Genomic DNA, 8,282 nt, shown 5'->3' on the forward strand with positions numbered 1-8,282 from the left:
AAAATTTACTGTTTTGCATAAAAACAGGAATTCTATTTTTCCTCTTCTATCTCACTTTGTGGTTACACTGTTACAATCTCAAAAGACTCCAAAAAATCTGATTGGGGTTGTGCTACAATAAATAAAAAGAGATACCTTTAAAATGTTAGGTTTGGATCTCACCAAAAAAAAACCCAACAGTTCATTTGTCGAAAACACTGTATCTGATTCTTTGCCTTAGAACAGGTAATGAGAGAATTTATGATTGATGTCAATTTTCAGAAACCTAAAGAGAATTATCACTACTCTGAGGAAGATAGATATCAACACACCAATATCGCTTACTAATCCCCTTGTTGCTTTATTAGAGACATTACTTGTTCTAATTAACTGATTTTCTTGTCACTGTTCATGAATGTGTTTGCAGGCTTTAGGTTTTCTCATGCCTTATTTTGCACATCTTTTCTTGATTTTGACTCCTGATCGGAGTAAATTATCAAAACGACATAGTGTACATCAATGGGTCAGGTGAGGTTGATTCTTCATTTACACAATTTATTTGTCATAGAAGTTATGATTTGCGGTCTAACTTTATCCCCTCCCCCCTCTTTGTTTTATTATTTTTTTATATATATCATGTTTCACCCAATATGTATTGGTAAAGCTTCTCTTACATGGATAATTAGTCCAAACTCTAATACCTGTTGTCTCACAGTTCAGGGAGATGGGATACCTACTTGAAGCAATGGTGAATTACCTTGCATTATTAGGCTGGGGTGATGGAACTGAAAATGAATTTTTCACCCTTAATCAACTCGGTTAGTGGTTTTTTGTTTTTAATTCCACTATTGCACTATAAAGACGGTATGCTGTTGAGAGTTGAGACTGATTGCTTACCGAACAGGAATTTATTTGAACATGTCGTTACGCATATATATTATTTTTGGTCTAACAGTTGAAAAATTCACTATTGAACGTGTTAACAAAAGTGGTGCTGTTTTTGTTTCCATGAAGTTACGGTAACTTTTGTTTTTGTTTTCTTTGTAATTTGAGATGAGATGAAAACTTATGGTTGCTAATTTTACGTTCTGAATGTCAAATTCCTATTATACGTGGCGTTTTATATGCATATAGTTGTTGAATGCATTATTAGTTAGTTTATTTATATTAAAAATTTTGAGTTATATATTTCTTACTCCTAAAAAGCATTGTTGCTAAAAATATATAATAAATATCTGGTTAGGGTTTCTTAAATTTATTCCTTGTCTTCTATTCAGGTGGATGAATGGTCAACATTTAAGAGCACAACCATTATAGGAAGTGACCCAATTTATGGGAGACCGCTGGAAGGCATCTGGCTTACTCACAGTATCAGCAGGGCCTTTTGTTGATGTGAGATTTGATTCTATATGTCTTGATTTAGTCTCATTCTAAGTAGAATTCTATTATTGATTTTCCAAGGCACTTGAATTTATTTAGTATGATTTTGTTGTGACTTAAAACATTAGATTCAAGTATGGCAAGTTTCCTATCATTCACTTGGGAACTGTCAAGAAAATCAAGCATGGTTATGTCTGGTGGTTCTGAAAAATATACCTCTGCATTATATGTTGCAGCAATAAAAGCTAATTCAGTCGAAAAGGTTGAGTCCGACATTCTTTAGTTTGTTGAGGCAGTTAAGAATAGTACTATAATTTTCTAGATTATAAGTGACTTGTCTGTCATAAGATTTGCTTGATGACATTTTAATTTTTATGTAATGTTTTAAATTTGGAAGGTATTTTAAAGTTTATATTAAACTATAATTATGTCTTAGAGTATTTATTTATTATTTTTATCATAAAACAATTTTTCCGATTAAATTATGGTTAGACCAGTTGGATTAGTGAATCAGTAATTAGAACGATTTAATAATTGATTCAGTTTTTAAAATCTTATCCAAAGCACATCCAAAAATAATTGTGTTATTACTCTTGTTAAATAATTATTATATACCACATTTAGAATCGAAAAGATTAATTTTGATAATATTATTTTAATTAATTTTAATTTTATTTTAATTTAATTTTGGTTTATTATTTTTGTTTTATTAGATTTAAAATAAATTTAAATATTCCAACTTTAAGAAGATATGATTTTAAAATTTAAATATATTAGAGAGAAGATTTGAAACATAATATCTAAAAGTAATTATTATAATTAATTTTTTAAATTTTTATAGATGATAGGCTAATTAAAAGATGAATTTTGATGGATATCTAGTCGCAAAAAATATTTAATGAAACCAGAAAAAGCACATACATTTTTAGAAAGATATATAATTTTTTTCTAAAGTCAAATAATTCCATTCATAAAATAAATAAAAAAACATATAGATGTTCGTATATATTATTAGATTATTTTCATGTATGATGTATAAAATTTACATGATATACATTCTAATCCAATTCACAATATAATAATAACTTTTTTTTTTATCATCATCAAGATAAAATGCTCTCCCGCCTTAAAATGTGTTTGTAACTTGAATTTTTAAGGATGGATTANAAATAAACTGCTATCTTAGAATAATTAATTGCTTTCATAATAAAAAAGATTATTTATAATGTAAAACATATAATATTTTAGAAAGTTATACTATTTTATTTTATAAAAAATATATCTCAACAACTATAAACTATATAAAAAAAATTCTAAATATAAGTAGTTCAGACATATACAAGTTTAAATTAGTAAAATCATTGACTACATAAATATAAAAAATATAAATACCTATGAAAATTGATTATTGATTCCCTATGCTATATATAATGGTTAGTTTGGTTGTTAATTTTTTCATTAAAAAAACTTATTTTTATTTATTTAAATGATGCAAGATATATACATGTATAAAATAGATAATAATAAAATAAATCCATCAAGAGTACATAAAAATATACTAAAAATTAGGAACTTTCAATAAAATATTAAAATTTGTATGCTAAACATAATTTTTTTGTAACAAATAAAAAAGCAATAAATAAATTATTAAAATTAAAAGAAAAAATTAAAAAGATAAAAACCAATTTTTTATCAATATTTTTTTATAATTGTTTTATTTTTTAATTTTTATTTACTAGTACTTTATTATTAATTGTTCATTAAATAAATTATTTTCATAATAAATCATTCTTTTATTTAATTGAAGAAAAAATGCTTATAATATTGGAAAATATAATGTGAAAGAAACAATTTAAAATAAAAAAATATTTAAAATTAATATTGTTAAATATAAAAATAAATTATATTAATATTAAAAGATAAATACGAGATAAAAGTATAAAATGAATAAAGTATACAAGACAAGAGTACAATTGAATTCAATTTTAAAAATATGGGTACAATTAAGAAAACGGTTAAAGAAGAAAAAATACTTATTTTATCTAATATTTTCACTTTTTAAGATCAGTTTTTACTTATATTTTTATCTTTGCATCCCTAAAAGAATACATAATCTTCTATATTTTTTTTAATAAAATAAAATATTTTTTGTTTTTAAAAAAAATTAAATGTGTATTTTTTTCTGTTACCATGTATGAAAGACACGCAGCATATTTAACAACGTAATAAAAAACGAATAAGACATGCCAGTAATTTTTTTGGGTGACTGAACATAACACAAAAAAAACCTAAAGAAAAGAATAATACTCTAATAGTTTACTTCTACTTCAATGTCTTTTTGTTTTTTTGCTATTTTTTTTTCCTTCCTATCTTATTCAAATCATAATTTTCATGGTCCATCACTTGCTTTATTAAAATTAAAAATCTTTTCTTTAAAGTTCAAACTCGTTATTGTCTTTTTCTCTTCTCTATTCTTCAGCGGTAAAGCAATTCCTTTTCTTTCTAAAGATGAGTGTCAAAAGTTGGAAAATAATAAATTTACACACAATTATGCTTTATCTGTTATTTTCTGTCATTTTTTGAGTTACCTTCTCAATAGCCAATCAACTTCGAAATTTCAAAACTTTTGATACTTCTTCGGCTGTTTCTCAGGTTGAAGGGAATGTCTATCCTTTTGAACATGTGTCTTTAATTTTTTCAACCTTTAATCTTTGTCTTCAAAGAAAATCAAATTTTTTTATTGTTGATTTTTCTTCAAATTCTATTTTAGTATGATATTTTTCTTTAAATTTTTTATGGGTCTATTTTTTTTGGATAATTTTTTCTATTTCTATTTTTTGGATGGAGCTATGCTAATTGTTTTAAAATATTATTCAATCCCATGCTTTCTAAAATAAGCCTCTTATTTTGCTTAGAAAATTTCAAATTGATTCTTCAATATATTTACTGACTTTTTAAAGTGATTTTTTTCAGTATCAGGTTTTAATTATACTGCTTACCAAATATTTTCTTTAATGTTGTTTTTTTTATAGGCATTACACAGTATCCCTAAGCATCGGCTATCCTTCCAAATTATACGATTTTGACCTTGACTTTGGTAGTGACCTAACTTGGGTTCAGTGTGATGCACCATGTAAAGGTTGCACCAAGGTAAACATACGTTTAAGCAACATTATGAAATATTAATAGCAACCATTTCGTCATTGCAAGCTTTTCATTTGGTCTCTGTCTTGTCTTTCGGTCTTTGGCAGCCATCAGATCAATTGTATAAGTCCAAAAATAACCTTGAAACCATCCAATTGATCACGAGCACAACGAGGATCGTATCCATGCAATTTTGTATTTCCCAGTGCATGCCCAAGTACTTATAACTTCTTGGGTCGTAATTGCTATCTTATTGGTTTCAGCCATTTTAGTTGTTAGAAATCCGCAAACTATTCCCACTTTTGGTCAGAATTTTTGTTTCTTTTTTAAGAAAACAGTAAGGTAAGGCCATTCCATTTCAACAAAATACCCACACCCAATTTCCATAACTTTGGGTCCCGAAAAAACCTGCTAGTGGAGGAAGACCTCCTAAGGATAAGAGACAAGAATATTTTTGGTGTAGAAAGTCTCAAATTTAGGATCTTCTACTGCACGTATTTCTTGAGAAACGAAGTCATAGGCACGTAGGTTCAAGGCCAGGCCGACTACTCCAAGACCACTCATCCATAAACCAGTTACAGGTACAAATAACATAAAGAAATGTAACCAACGTTTATTGAAAAAAGCAACCCCAAAGATTTGGGACAATAAGCGGTTAGCCATCAGATCAATTGTATAAGTCCAAAAATAACCTTGTGCAACGTGATGAAGAATTGTGTGCTGAATTCACTCATCAAATGAGTATCAATGTGCTGTTCTGTCGGACCAATGCATCTATAAGGTTGAGTATGCTGACCAAGGGTCTTCTTTGGGCGTGTTAGTTCCAGATTACATTACCTTGCCGTACACGAATAGCTCTGTGGTACGCCCAAGAATAGGTTTTGGGTGGGTATCTTCTTTCTATCTTTATGTGTGATATTGGTTGCACAATCATTATGCATTAGTCTTAGGCCGTGTTTGGTAGATAGGAATACAAAGAAAATTTAGAAGGACAAAAAATGAGAAAAATTTTGTCTTGACACATCTTATGTTACCTACAGCACTAAATATGTTTTCAAGCCCTGTCCCAACTACTAAATATAGATTTAATATTTGAGCTAATAGATTAGTGTCATTGGTTTACCGCTTTGATAATGGTCAATTATCAAATTATGACAATATCAAATAAGAGTATCATTGGTGAATGATACTACATCAAAGTTGTTATTTGTCTTTCTAAATTTATTTAGAGTCTTTTTTTATGGGTAGGTGTGGATATGATCAGAAATATTTTGGTCTTAACTCTCCGCCATTGACAACAGGAGTCCTTGGCCTTGGCAGGGACATTGCAAGCTTTTTGTCTCAACTTCATGCTCTCGGTTTGGTTCGAGATGTGGTTGGTCACTGCTTAAGTGTGTAAGGAGGAGGGTTTCTATTCTTTGGAGATGATCTCATTCCCTCATCTGGAGTTGGTTGGATACCCATGTTTTCTGGTTCTTTGGAGTAAGTTTTTGTTGAAGTTTATATATATTATTTAATTCGTCAAGAAATACTTTTAATTTTTCTGTAAATGAAAAAGCTCACACAACCATTTCTTTGGAAAACACTACAGTGCAGGGCCTGCCAAACTTTTATTCAATGGAAATGGTACGTCTATTAAGGATCTTGAACTTATCTTTGATAGTGGCAGCTTATACACATATTTGAATTCCGAAGCTTATGAAACCGTTGTTGATTTGGTAAGATAGAATAAATATTGTAGACATAAAAAATTTTATCCCCTCTTATGACCTCCTTTTTTTACTTGAAATGCAGGTAACTAATGATTTAAAGAGACAAAAATTGGAAGAGCTACTGATGATCACTCACTACCAATTTGTTGGAAGAGTGCAAAGCCTTTTAAATCCCTAAGTGAAGTAAAGAGCTATTTCAAGTCTCTAGCATTGAGCTTCCAAGAAGCAAAGAATTTGCAGTTTCAGCTACCACCAGAATCTTATCTAATTGTTACTGTTGGCACCTTCTAAGACTATGATAACATTTCTACCACTCTAGTGAAGAGAACAAGAGAAATTATGCTCTTAACTTTCTGTCATTTTTTACAGAAATATGGAAATGCATGCTTGGGGATTCTAGATGGCACTGAAGTAGGTCTCGAAAATATTAACATAATAGGGGGTAAAGCTCAATGAAAATCAACCGTATAAAATTTGATGCCAATCTCATTTTTCTTCCCCTTTCATTTAAAAACTTGATGGTAATACATCTTCTTTCTGAATTTGTGCTCAATAAACATCTCGCTACAAGATAAAATCGTGATTTATGACAACCAGAATAAGAAGATCGGATGGGTTTCTGCCAAATGTGACAGGCTTAGCTTATAAGCCCAACTCTTCATATTTGTTAAAGAAGGTTTTCCACACCTATATGCGCTGATTCTGGTATCTTTTCCTGACCGGTGTTCCATAACTTATGGTACAACAGAAAAATAAATGAGTTATTTGGCACAAGATGTTCACATGTGAATAAGATAGAATATATGATTACACATAGTACAGCATATCTATATGCTTAGTACAATATTTGATGTGGCATAAGGTAATGTTAATGAAATTATAGATGATAGGTTCTAACCCCAATACGATTAACTAATGGAGAAAAGTGCTGAAGTAGTGAGATTTTGAATGTCATTAATGCAAGATGTAGACTCACTGTTGCTTCCACATACTAGCAAAATGATTTACCAATGTTGAGAAAAAGTATCCAATACTATCCATATATTTAGGAACATAATTCAACAGAATTATGTGCTAGAAAACTTGCGTTATAGTAATGCCGAGCTTTTTTATGGTATGTATAATAGCAATGATATTATCCTGGAGACAAAACTTAACATAAAGATAAATTGTGGAGATAATAGCACTAAAATTATTTAGAAAAGAACGACCAAGTATAATATTATAAGGACTATAGTAATTGACAACAAAATATTGAATATCCAAAGTTTTAGTTAAAGATACTCACCAGTGTGGTTTTTAACCATACAGGACCTAAAACACGAAACATTCACATAAGAAACCCACCAAGTCGTCAGATGAAGGTTGTAAAATGTGATCGCCTAGCTGCATATTTTGAAATATAGAATAATAAAAGACGTTGGCACTGCTTCCGGGATGTAGAAGGACTTTGCGTATAATCAAATTCTCCAATTGTATAAAAATAACCATTGGATCATCCAAATTTGTGGTTATGATTCTATAGTCAGATGGGTGGAATACCATTTCTGGATTATTAGGCTGAGCGTTTATAGAGCTACCTACTCTCTTCACAGAAAACATAACTCGGTATGTATGCTTGCATGTAGAATTAGTTTTGCTATTACTAGTAAATCCTCTAGAGATATAATTAATTAGACCTCGTGGTTAAGTAGGTTGATTAATGACACTTTTTACCTTTATCTTTTGGATGATGTTCTATAGAGGAATGGTCGATAGGACACTATGTTTTCTTTCGAATGTGACCATCAATGTACCTATCCAAATGACCTTGCTAAGCTAGTCGCTCCAGTAAATCCTTGGCCATCACGCATTCATCAGTAATATAACTATGTTTTTGATAAAAAGCACAATATCTTGTCTTGTCTACATTTTTCATCTGTGGAGGTTTGATAAGTTTGGCATTTAAAATTTTCTTAATAATTTCTTCTTGCTTAGTATTGAACGGCATGTAAGAGTCATATCGAGGTGTAAGTAGAAAGAGTTTTTTAACATCCCGACCTTTATCATTGTCTTTGTTAGTGTTCC

At 29.6% G+C, this 8,282-nt stretch overlaps 1 pseudogene; it reads left to right on the plus strand.

The window, feature by feature from the left end:
• Positions 1–498: 498 nt before the first annotated feature.
• Positions 499–6,863, plus strand: LOC107466772 (aspartic proteinase Asp1-like; annotated as a pseudogene).
• Positions 6,864–8,282: the final 1,419 nt, after the last annotated feature.

The sequence above is a fragment of the Arachis duranensis genome, chromosome 9, assembly GCF_000817695.3.
Source record: "Arachis duranensis cultivar V14167 chromosome 9, aradu.V14167.gnm2.J7QH, whole genome shotgun sequence".
Classification (NCBI taxonomy): domain Eukaryota; kingdom Viridiplantae; phylum Streptophyta; class Magnoliopsida; order Fabales; family Fabaceae; genus Arachis; species Arachis duranensis.